Consider the following 13,230-nt stretch of genomic DNA (forward strand, 5'->3'; position numbering starts at 1 on the left):
AGGATTAGTTCGCCAGGAAGATATAGTAATTCTAAATTGTTTTGTACCTCATAATAGAGTTTCAAAACAGAGGATGCAAAATTTGACATAACTAAAAGTAGAAATAGTCAAATTTTCAATCATAGCTGAAAATGTTAGCACCGTCTTTCAACGATAGGTCAAGTAGATTTTTAAAAATCAGTAAGAATACAGAAAATATAAACACTATCAATAATGCAACCTAATTAATATTTATAGATCACAATGACCAAAAATGGTAGAATATTCTCTGAAGTGTGCATGAAACATCCTCCAAAAGAGACTACCTTCTGGGCCATAAAATAATAAAAATATTCATAATATTGAAATCATACAGAGTATGTGTTCTAAGCACATGGAGTTCAATTAGAAATCAATAAACTATTATAAAAGCTCTACATTTTAAAAAATTATACAATGTACTTCTTAATGACCCATGAGTCAAAGAAGGAATCTTAAACTAGAAAATATTTTAACTGGAAGAATACTGAAAATACAACAAAATTTGTAAGATGCAGCTTAAGCACTGCTTAGAGGAAAATTTATAAATGCAGATTTTTAAAAGAAAAGGAAGATTTAATATAATGATCTAAGATTAAGAGTTAGATGCAGAAGAACAAATTAAGCCCAAATCAAGCAACAGGAAGAAAATGATAAAGAGCAATAATTTTAAAATGGAGAATAAAAAACAGCAATGAAAATTTTTAAAGTCAAAAGTTGGTTCTTAGTAAGATTAGAAATATTTTTTCTTTAAATGTTTGATAGAGTGCATCAGTAAATCCATGTACACCTAGTATATTTTTATGAAAAGGTTTTTAACTGCAAAAAGTTCTCACATAATAGAAGAAATATTCCCCAACTTGTTTTTTGAGACCAACATAGCTATAGCAAAACTAACAAAGATATTAAAAGAAAGAGAAACCACAGAGCAATACCTGAATGTCAATATAGTGAAATGGTAATCCTCTATGAACAAGTGGGTTTTAACCAAAATAGCTTGATGGAACATTTTAAAACAAAGCAGTATGAATTAGCAAATTAATAGACTAACAGAAAAACATAATTATCTCACAGATATAGAAAAAGTAACATTTGACAAAATTCATCATGCATTTATGATAACCTACTATTATTTACCATACTCAGTTGTGTCCAACTCTTTGTGACCCTTTGGTCTGTAGCCCACCATGCTCCTCTGTCTGTGGGATTTTTTCAGGCATGAATACTGGAGGGGGTTGCCATTTCCTTCTCCAGGGGGACCTTCCCAACCCAGAAATCAAACTCACATCTCCTGTGTCTCCTGCCTTGCAGGCAGATTCTTTACCCACTGATCCATCAGGGAAACCCATTTATGATAACAACTCTCACAAACCGGGGAAAAAATGTGAAGTCCCTTAGTGTTACGGTGGGCATCTACAAAAAATCTATAGAATGATGGTTACACAACAATGTGAATGCTAACGCCAGTAGATACACACTTACAAATGGGAAAATGGTAAACTTTGCAGAGAATCCCTATCTCTGCTCTGCTCTTAGAGAACCCAACCTAAGATAAACTATAATAATATCACATTAATGGACTTTAAGACAAAAATGCTTACTTGAGATAAAGAGAGTCAGTTCATCATTTTTTAAAAGATCCGATTTACCAGGAAGCTCTGAAAATATTAAATTTGTATGCATCCAATAATACTGCCTCAAAATAATTAAGGAAAAATGGACAGAACTGTAAGAAGACATATAATGATCCACTTATCTCAATAATTGATTAAAAAACAGCAGTACCAAAAAAAAAAAAATCACTAAATATACAGAAGATTTCAACAACACGCTTTGGTTGGTCAGTCATTCACCTTCTGTTCTTGCCTTGTTCCAGTTGCTCTAAGCACTACTTTGTCTCAAAACAGGCTTAAATCCTTAAAAAAAGTACATTCTTCATACTGCTTGGTCAGTTGCTTCAATTTATATGCTTCCAATGAGAGGCACTTGACAGAGATTATAAGGCAGAAGAAGAAAAGAAGCCCCTTTATGTTTTCTGTTTCTGATGGCACCTTCAGCAACAGCAGCAGCAATCCACGTGACTTCCGGTTGGTGGGCTCCTGCAACATCTGTCACGTGCTTTGCACAAAAGAACAGCAATGGTTCTAATGGCAAAGTGGTGCTTTAGCACCCTGAGTTGTGCAGGGATCCTGGCTCTGGACATAGTCATTCTAACTTTTTCTCCTTGAGGCGGTAGGTTGCTAATTGTTTTCTGCATTTGCTAAGCTCCCTGTTCCCGCCCCGCCCCATCCCCTGCCCTTTTTTTTTTTTTTTTTTTTTTGCTCTTCTAGCACTTCTACAGAGAAGGCAATGGCACCCCACTCCAGTACTCTTGCCTGGAAAATCCCATGGACAGAGGAGCCTGGTAGGCTGCAGTCCACGGGGTCGCTAAGAGTCGGACACGACTGAGCGACTTCACTTTCACTTTTCACTTTCCTGCATTGGAGAAGGAAATGGCAACCCACTCCAGTGTTCTTGCCTGGAGAATCCCAGGGACGGCGGGGCCTGGTGGGCTGCCGTCTATGGGGTCACACAGAGTCAGACACGACTGAAGCGACTTAGCAGCAGCAGCAGCAGCAGCACTTCTAACTAATTTGTGATCAATTCACTGTATTAAATTTTCTGTTTAAAATACCTAACCTGGTTTCCATCTCCCTGAGAGGATGCTAAATGACAAAATGATAGCACTGCACTCCACATTGCAGAATGCATTTTTATTTTCAAGCACACGCTTTTCTGGCCTTGACCATTTACTGGGTCATACAGTAGTTGAAATCATACAGAAAATGTTCTCCAATCACAATGCAATAAAACTAGAAATAAATTATAAAGGATACCTAGGAAAAACATTTGGAAATTAAGGAATGATAACAAACGATTCAAAGAAATAATAACAGCTAACGCATAACAGCTTTCACATACATTGCTCCTACTGTGTGCCAGGTTCTATTTAATCTGCACAAAAATCCACCTTAGGTAGCCATTATTTTCTCTCATTTCTACAAACAAAGAAATCAATACTCCCAAGGAGTGAAGTGATTTACCCAAGTTCATACAACCTGGAGTGCTGCCGTCAATCAGTAAATCCCTGTATTCCACAAACAATCAAAATTCTACACTTTCTCATCGTAAAAGAAATTAGAGCTATTTAAAGTTGGATAATCATAAAAATAACACTACATATTAAAACTTAAGGTGTAGGGCAAAACAGAACTTACAGGGATATTTAACTTTACATGCTTATATATATATATATATATATATAGTTAGAAAATGAGATAAAGATTTAGAAAAAGGTTAGCATTTCAAAGGAAATGGAACACAGGAAAAAAAAAAAAACACGAATTGGTACTTCCCTGGTGGTCCTGTGCTTAAGACACCGAGCTTCCACTCCAGGGGATGTGAGCTCAATCCCTGGTTAGGTAAATAAGATTCCCTATGCCATGTGGTGTGGCCAAAAGAAGGAAAACAAACAAACAGAAATTGATGGAATAGCAAATAGGATCAAAATCAGAAGCTGATTTCTTGAAACTTCATGATTGAAAAAACCCTCGAGAAAGATTCCTGAAAAAAGAAAGAAAAGGCAAAATCAATAATGTTAGGAATAAAGAGGGAGACATCAACTCTAGATGATGCAGTCATTTAAAAGATAGCAAGGTATTATAAACAACTGTGCTAATACATATGAAACTTTAGATGAGTAAACATTTAGAAAAAAATAACTTACCAAAATTGACTCAAGAAGAAATAGAAAATCTGAATATTCTAAAACCATTTTGAAAATTAATCAATTTTTTGAATCCCATAAAAAAAAAAACTTGAGTCCCAGATGGCTTCCTAGCTAGTTCTACTAAGGATATTTAAGTATGAATAAAATAACAATCTTATGCAAGCTGTTGCCAAGTATAGAAAAAAGAATCTTGAAACCCAAACTTGACATGAAAAATACAAGAAAGGAAAATTACAAGCCAATCTTTCTCACGAACAAATGGGAAAAAAATCAAAATACTCCCAAACCAAATCCAGCAAAGCCTAAAATCAAGACCACTTCATAAACAAGTTAGGTTTACTCCAGGAGTACAGTTCTGGGTTGACACATTTTCTTTCAGCACTTTGAAAAGCAGTTTCACTTCTTACTCCTGCCCATGACTCCTGTTGCAAAATCCATAGCCACTTGTTTCCCACTGAAAGTATGTGCTGTTTTTCTCAGGCTGCTTTTAAGATCTTTTCCCCTTGTCTTCACTTTTCAGCAGTTTAATTATGACCTCTTTGGACATAGATTTCTTTCCTATATCTTTTTTGAGGTTCACTGAGCTTCTTGAGTCTATAGCTTTATGTCTTCTGAGAAGTGTGCTACGTTTTCAGCCACTATTTCACTTATTTTTTTCTGTACCACACTCTTCCTCTGCATGTTCTAGGACTCCGATGTCACAAATGTTACACTTTTAGTATTGTCCTCTAGGTCCCAGAGGCTCTGTTAATTTTTCTCCCAATCTTTTTCTCTTTCTAATCTATGTTGGATAATTTCTATTGGTTTATCTGCAACTTTACTGACTCTTACCTTTGTCATCATCATTCAGCTATTGAATCCATCCCTTGAAATTTTTATTTCACATTTTGTATTTTTCAGTTCTAAAATTTCCATTCATATTTTCCTTATATCTTCTGGGTTTTTGTTTTCGCTGAAACTTTCTATCTTTCCAAGAATATTCACCCTTACTTCTTGAAGCAATTTGTAATAGCTACTTTAAAATTCTAATCAGATAATCTCCATATCTGCGTCGTTTCGACAGATGGTATTTGTTGATTGTCTTTTTCTATACAAATTGAGATTTTTCTTGTTGTTAATATGTCAAATTATTTTAGATTGTGTCCTGGACATTTTGGATATGGTGTCGTGAGACTCCAAGTCTTGTTTAAATCCTATAGAGAATGTTGACATTTCTGTTGTGGCAGGACAGAGACCTGTTTGGGTTCAGGCATTTGAGTTCTGACCAGTCTTCTGTAGAATGTAATTCCAGTGTCAATTCTGATTTCAGTCTTGCCTGTGCTTTTCATATCTGTCTGTCATGTGCGCCACCCAGTGGCCAGTCAGGGACTCAGGCGGTAGTCTGTCTGGTACTTCGTTTTCAAGCTTATAGTGTGCTGTGTAGAGTCAGGTCTATGGATACACAAAATGCAGGTGAACCCAGGAGCCTTATAGATTTTTTTCCCCCACTCACTTCCTCTCTGTTACATTTCTGGTACTTTCCAATCCTCTAGGGCCTTTATGGTCGTTTGGCCAGAAAACTGGGACTTTTTCGTTGGTCCCTGTTGTGTATTTCCCACAACCGCACCTATCACAGAGGCCACAAATGGTAGAAAGAGAAACAAACCAAAATAGAGGTGCATCCTACCCTCTTGGATCACAGCACCTGTGACCTCGCATCCCTCAGGCTGCGGTGCCTGCGGGCCCCACTGCTGCCTCTGCATTGCCATTGCCCCACCCTGACAGGATTGTCGGGGCTAGGGTGCAAGAGGACTGAGAAAACAGAGACATGGCGCATTTCTTAATATGTTAGGACTCCCCTTTCCCACACTTCAAGCCAGAACTAGAGGGCTTCTCCTGCCTCGGTGCCTATGGACTGGTTTCAGGCTGCCTTGAGTCTAGGCTGGGGGATAATGCAGGAAAAGTGGGGAGGGGTTCATCAGTGATTTGGTGATTATTCGAATTCTTGTCTTCTTGGTATCATTTACTTTTTAGAGTCCTCAGATGTCAGTTCTAAGGATTCTTCCCAGGTTATGTAGCTGCATTCAGGGGGAGAGACAAGGTACAGTGTCTACTCCATCTTACCAGAAACTGGAACTCCAGCCCCTTCCTTCTTCCTCTTCACCTTCCTCAGGAGTCCAGGATGGCTACCAACATTCCAGTCATTTCCAACGTGAAGGAGGAAGAGACAAAGAACGCATGCCCTCTCTTCAAGGACACTCCCTAGAATCTCACGTGCCCTTAGAACTTTGCCGTTAAGTTCTCAACAAACCACAGAGGGGGTTTTGTTTTAGGTAGCCATTTGCTTACATGAGAAATGGTGTCTGTATTAAAAAGGAATCAAGAATTAATAAATTGGGGAATAAGTAGCAGTCGCTGTTTGAAGCAGCTGGTTTTAGTTCTTTCCAATTTCCTCTTCTAATCCTCATCTCTTGCTGCTAAGTCACTTCAGTCGTGTCCGACTCTGGGCGACCCTATAGATGGCAGCCCACCAGGCTCCTCCGTCCCTGGGATTCTCCAGGCAAGAACACTGGAGTGGGTTGCCATTTCCTTCTCCAATGCATGAAAGTGAAAAGTGAAAGTGAAGTCGCTCAGTCGTGTCCGACTCTTTGCGACCCCATGGACTGCAGCCTACCAGGCTCCTCTGTCCATGGGATTTTCCAGGCAAGAGTACTGGAGTGAGGTGCCATTGCCTTCTCCGATCCTCATCTCTTAAGTATGTCTAAAGATACACAGAACTGAAGTCAAGTCTAACTGAATTATAGAAGACAGAGGATTATTGTTGAATAATCCAGGCTGCTCTGCATTTTTCTGCTAGGCTCTCTGCAGTACCCTGAGGTTTGTGAGTCAAAGAACAGGACTTTTTTCAATATCCCTCCCACCCATCTCCCACAGGCTTCAGTCAATCTGCACATCTCTTTGGATTTCACTTGAGTTTGATTATAAGAAGATGTTGGCATAGGCTGGCCCTTTAACACTCTTTTTCCCTTTTGTTTCCTTGAGACCTCTATCTCTGGTTTCCTGCCTGGCTGAGAACCTCAACCTGAGATAATTGGCCAGCTTGTTGACATTCTGCTGGCCCTGAGGAGACTCGGGAAGAACATGTAGTTACTCTGATTCTTTTCCACAATAATGAGTAAGATGTCATATAAAATCAAAGAAAGAAACTGATACGGAAAAAATAGAGTGTAAAGGAAGAATAAAACCAGAGGCAGCTTATAGAATGAGAGATAGCATTTGCAACCCAGATGATTTGGATATTAATTCATTATCAGATATATGGTTTACAAATACTTTCTCCATTCTATAAGTTGCCTTTTCATTTTGTTGGGTGTTTACTGGTACCCCACGCTCCATGGGCTTTTCCCTCTCTTTTTCATTTTTGTCTTTTTGTTCCTCTTAACTGGGTGATTTCAAATGACCTACCATTTAGTTTGAAGATTGTTTCTTTTGCCTGATCAAGTATGCTACCGATGCTGTCTTTCATACTTTTTATTTCATTCATTGTTTCCCTCAACTCCAGAATTCCTGTTTGTTTCTTCTTCGTGATTCTACCTCTTTGCTGAACTTTTTATTTTGTCCTTATATTGTTTTCTTGATTTCATTGAGTTGTCTATGTTGTCTTATAGTTCATTGAGCTTCCTGAAAACAGTTCTTTTGAATTATTTGTCTACCAATATGTAGATCTTCATTTCTCTGGAGTCATTTACTGGAATAGTATTGTGTTCCCTTGGTGGTGTCCTATTACCTTGATTTTTCAGATTTATTGTATCCTTGTGTTAATGTATGCATTGAATGGGGCATTTACTTCTACCAGACTCTGTGGACTGGTTTCAATGGGGAAAGACTTTGCTGATGGGTAATGGGCATGGGCACTGGCTGGGTGGGATGTGGCAGCTGCTACTCCAGGGAGGGCACAGGGCTGTAGTCTCTGTGCTTGTCCATCAGCTGAGGTCAGCCTTTGCAAAGACTACAGGGATCCTCTGCAGTCAGTGTGGTAAGTGGCCAGAGCGGTAGTGAGGGCTACTGGGGTCTTTCATGGCAAAGGCTTCTGGGCTTTTCTGGATCTCTTCTCTCCCACAAGGGAAGTTATGGCCAAGGAGTGAACCTTGGTACCAAGTCTGGCTTTTGGATGTACTCCCAGTGGTGGTGGCACCAGGCACTCACAGAGTGGCTTTGAAGACAGAATCTAGGGCACAGGGGTGAGCAGAGTGCCTGTGGCTCTGTGGGCCAGGGTGCGGCACACCTGTTGCATCGGCGCCCTGGTTTCCACAGTGCTCACAGAGGGGCCGCAACCTGGGGTCCAGAACTAGTGCAACCATGGCTCCTGAGTCCAGGGCATGTATGAGAGTGGGAGGTGGGTGTCAGCCCTGACCCCGGGAGTGGCTCCTTCTTGTGATAGGAGCGCAGTAGCAACTCCCTCTCCAGCGGGGGTCCATGCCTGCGGTGACTGTCGGTTACCTGGAAAAGTGGAGGTTACAATAAAGAGTCCTCTGTGGAACAAGCCACTGGGGTGTGTGCCAGCAGACCTTCCTCTGCTGTGAAAGCTGCAGGGAGCCTGTAGCTGTTGCTGGGGCTATTGAAGTCTCTTTCGGCAAAGGATGCTGGGGTCCATCACAGAGCAGAGCAGGCCACTAGGAACCACCACGTCAGTGGGTATCACTGATAGCCTCCAGGCTGCTTCTTTGTTCTTGACCATCTCCAGACATCTCAGCTATGCAAATCTCCCCAACAATCCTTTCTGTGCACTTATTCTTCATGTGTTGTTGTTGAAGATGATGTGATGTTGTTGATGTTCCATTGTGTTGCCACATGTTCTTAATTGGACTTGAGCCCTCCCAGAGCTGTTTTTGTTCATGGTTGTCTGTCTAACTGTGGTTTTATATGGGAGGACTGAAGGCTGCTATCTTCTACTCCACCATCTTGTTGATGACACCTTTCTAGGTAATAGTGATTTTTTTTAAAGCTCCCAGGCAGTAGTGGTGTGGTGGTAATGTTTAACAACAAGCTCTCCAATAGAAAAAAGTCACTATATACTTACATATGTGTATGTGTGTTCAGCCATGCCCGACTCTTTATCACCCCATGGACTGTAGCCTGCCAGGCTCCTCTGTCCATGGAATTTTCCAAGCAAGAATTCTGGAGTGGGTTACCATTTCCACCTCCAGGGGATCTTCCCATCCAGGGATAGAACCCACATCTCTTGTGTCTGCTGCATTGGCATGCAGATTCTTTACTAACTACACCACCTGGGAAGCTTATAAATTTTCATGACATAAATCTGTCTAGCACACCACTTACGTGTAAAAATAAAACACAAGACTCTATTTTACTTAGCCTTTGATTCTCACAAAATGCTTTAATTTATTTTTATTGAACTCTTGTATTTATTTTTCCTGAACTCTTGTATTCAGCAAATTGTGTTTGCTACAATTGACAAATGAGTACAGTTCGGACATGAATGTTGATTGATATTTTCATTCATGCTAATGAGGAAAATGAAACATGTAGATGTAGGTCAGAATTTTCCTCAATTGTCAATAATATGAGTAACTTCTTTAATCAGATAATAATTTGGAATGTTGGAGGAATGTACAATTTTTTTGTATTATTCACAATGTAACAGATATAAACAGGACATACCTTTACATTTAATCTGCATTATTGACTTTTTTTCCTATCATTTCCTTAAGTCTAGACAATCAACACGAAAGTAGATCAAGAACTGCTTATAGTACTTGCCAATTTTCGTGGTGTGAATATTCCCTTCGTGGTCACTTTTAAGGTAACAGTGTGACATCACTGAGCACAGGAGTTGGGAAGCGATGAGTGCTTGCAAACAATTATGTAGTACTTCCAACCTGCAAAAAGGTTCAATAGGTACAATAGACACAAATAACCTTAAGAGCACAGAGAAGAGTAAAAAAATTAGGAAGTGATGGGCTTTATTTTCAATATAATATCGTTAATTATCATTCATATAGTTAATTTTTAAAATCTTATTTTTAAATCTTAAATTTTAAATCTTAAAATTTTAAATCTTCGTTGCTTTGCACGGGCTTTCTGTAGCTGTAGCAAGCAGGGGCTATTCTCCAGTGGCGGTGCATGGGCTTCTCATTGCGGTGGCTTCTCTTGTTGCTGAGCCGGGCTCTAGGCACACGGGCTTCAGTACTTGCAGTGTGCAGGCTAAGTCGTTGCAGTGCACAGGCTTAGTTGCTCTGGAACATGTGAGATCTTCCCAGACCAGAGACTGAACTTGTGTCTTCTGCATTGGCAGGCAGATTATTAACCACTGGACCACCAGGGAAGTTCTGCATATAATTCAGTTTTAATAACAGGTGTATCCAACAAGTGGCTCACAAAATTTCTGAAATTTTCTGAATTGGTTTTCGTGAGCTAATATATACCAATTCCAAAGCATCACTTCTCCGATATGGGTCCAATACGCTGCCAGGGTTGGAAGCCCTAACATAGAGAAAAGCGGGATGTGATTCTGTTGCTCTGAGTTGACTCAGCTTTACTTCCCTTTCCTCCTTGTGTTTGCTCTTAAGCTAGAAAAGCCTCTATGGATTTGCAGAGGGGCAAGTTCCACATTTGAGGGTATCTGTCCCAAAATGGCCTCTTCTTTGGATATTCAGCCCACAGGTGAGGGTGTTCAGAGCTGTCCACGTCCTGGATGGGACAGGAGGGCAGGCTTCACCAGGGACTGGAGAAACCATTCTGTTAGCAGAGCAAAACATGCTCCATTCCAAGGGGGCCCTCTCCACATCAACTCTAAACATAACTCATCTTGTCCCTTCTCCTAGAGGATGGTGGCTCTTCCTCTACAGATGCCTACTGTCTACATACTAGGTGTTGGGAAAACCACCCAGCAAAGAGTCTGAAAATCTGCCTTCCAGGCCTCTGCTATTTCTCACCAATATATTGAACAACTAACCCCGCAGAGCCTCTGTCTCCTTGTCCATCCACAGGATGGGATAATACCTGCTCTGTGTGCTTCCTGGGGTTGCTGAAAGGCTCAAAATAAAGTCTGCTTGCAAGTGATCTATAAGTATCACAAAATTTAACATCTCTCTAGAAGGTGCAGTGACTATCTCTGAGTCTCCTAGTTGTTATCAAGGAGCTGAATCACCCAGTAATTAAGTGTGGGCTTTGTAAATTTGATTTTAGGTTTTATCATGATGTATTTAGCACATCCTCAACTAAAGGTTATTTGAGTTGCTTCTGGTCTTTTGGTCTTACAAACAACACTAAGTGTCTTCAGATACGTCTTTATATGTATCTGTGTGTGTATATATATAGATATATATAGATAACTTATATATGCTGCTGCTGCTAAGTCGCTTAAGTCGTGTCCGACTCTGTGCGACCCCATAGACGGCAGCCCACCAGGCTCCCCCGTCCCTGGGATTCTCCAGGCAAGAACACTGGAGTGGGTTGCCATTTCCTTCTCCAATGCATGAAAGTGAAAAGTGAAAGTGAAGTCACTCAGTCGTGTCCGACTCTTAGCGACCCCATGGACTGCAGCCCACCAGGCTCCTCCGTCCATGGGATTTTCCAGGCAAGAGTACATATATAAATTCATATATATACAATACAATCCTAAAATGGAACTGCTCGGCCAAAGGGAATGTACATTTAAAATCCTCATGGTTATAGCCAGGCTGTCCTCTAAAAAGCTTCACAAAACTAGCTTCACTAGTTTACACCCCACCCCCCAATAAATATGCCCACGCTTGTTCCCTGCATTCATTTCACTGCGATGTCCTCATTCATGTCCTTTAAATTTACTGGTATTAATTTTTTGGTGACCTGACCGTTATTGGGTCATGGAGAGTTCATTTTTTGGGGTTGTTTGCCAATTTTTCTTTTGGATTATTGGGATTTTACTTATAGGTTTGTAATAACACTTTGTTATTAAAACTCACCCTTTGTTATAAAGGACAGAAAGTGTAGGCTTTGGAGTTAGAGGAGTTAAAAATCTAGAATCTCCTCCACTTACCCCTAGAAAATACTCAACAAGCTTTTGTTAAGGGAATAGCTATGTCCATTTGGGCAAGTTGCGCAATTCTCAGAGCCTTCACTTCCTCATCATAAAATGGAGATGAGTAAGTTTGTCATTTTAATTTTTATGAGAACTAAATTATATACAATAACAATAGATGAGAAACCGTAAATATTAAAAAAAAAAAAACAAAAAACAGTGAAGATGCTCACCTCTGCTTTTCTGAGTCTCCATCAGGCCAGTTGAGAGTGAGTTTCTATAACTCGTCCCTGTTTCTATAGCAGTCTCCACCACCACCCAGAAACGTATCAGGTGGCTTCTGACTTCTGATTTGTCACTGCAGGAAGTCAGTGGCCACATACCTTCCTCCTGCTCCAGGGCTACCTGGGAATTACTGACCACAGATTAACAATTTCTAGCAAGTTCATCTTTCTGCAGCCTGGAACCCACTGGTCCACAGTCCATTTCCTCCTAATTTTTCATTTGCAAAAGCGTGATGATTCAGTATGGTCATTGCTGAGGGCCTTGCACTTGGAGATAATCTAGTTAATAACCAAGATACAGTTCACTTTGTTCTCATTCTTTGTACTGTGGGTCTAAATATATATATAAATGTCAGATTTCCTCTGGTCTTCCAGACCTTTGAGGTTTTAATTATATCCACTCTTTTCCTTCCTTTTTCCTTCTTTGAAATCTCCCATGGTTTTGTGTGTGTGGTGGTTTTTTTGTTGTTGTTATTTTTGTTTCCTCCTTTTCCTCACTTTTAGAATAACTGCTAGCCCCAAGTATTTAAAGCACTTGGCATCTCCTTGAACCCTAGATTTCAGTCACTTCAGCCTGTATCTCACTCACACCCTGCAAGACCCACGGCAAGACTAGCCCCTGGAGGGTTGACAGTCTCTACTGGGTTCATCCAGAGAGGCAGCCTCATCCATTTGGGTGCCCTTCTAGCTTGAAACAATTTCCGTGTGTTGAGTCAACGTCTGCTTTTCTATAACTTAGCCCATGAGTCCTAGTTTTTCCCACAGTGACAATGCTGCCTCTTATAAAGTAGCATTTCCCAACATTTTCTGATATAAAGAACTTCCTGAGGCGCTTGTCCTAAAAATGAAATAAAAACAAAACAACGAAACCAGATTTTCTAGCACTACTCCCTATCCCATGTCTCAAAGATCAGGGAAGAGCCGGGGGTTCCATGTTTTCAACAATCTCCTCGGGTGATTCTTTTGATGAAAAGTACTTTTCTACAAGATTAAACTGCCTATATTTGAAGGCTGTTAGTTTCTGTCTCAATTTTTTTTTCTCTTTTCCAAAATGAAATATCCTTTGTTCCTGTAACCAGACCGTCTAAGCATCAAACCTTCTAAGAATCATTCTCCAGACCGCCACCCAAGCTGTTTGTTCTCCAGGGCAAACAACA

At 40.3% G+C, this 13,230-nt stretch overlaps 1 long non-coding RNA gene across 1 annotated transcript; it reads right to left on the reverse strand.

Annotated features, from left to right (window-relative positions):
• Positions 1–9,733: 9,733 nt before the first annotated feature.
• LOC147364066 (uncharacterized) lies at positions 9,734–12,392 on the reverse strand. The gene is made up of 2 exons (XR_015133545.1): positions 12,023–12,392; positions 9,734–10,270 (listed from the first exon to the last, which is right to left on the reverse strand). It is a non-coding gene; the product is annotated as an uncharacterized LOC147364066 (long non-coding RNA).
• Positions 12,393–13,230: the final 838 nt, after the last annotated feature.

Source organism: Bos grunniens, chromosome 10, assembly GCF_055505025.1.
Source record: "Bos grunniens cultivar Pamir isolate PY7600 chromosome 10, Bosgru_T2T1.0, whole genome shotgun sequence".
Lineage (NCBI taxonomy): Eukaryota > Metazoa > Chordata > Mammalia > Artiodactyla > Bovidae > Bos > Bos grunniens.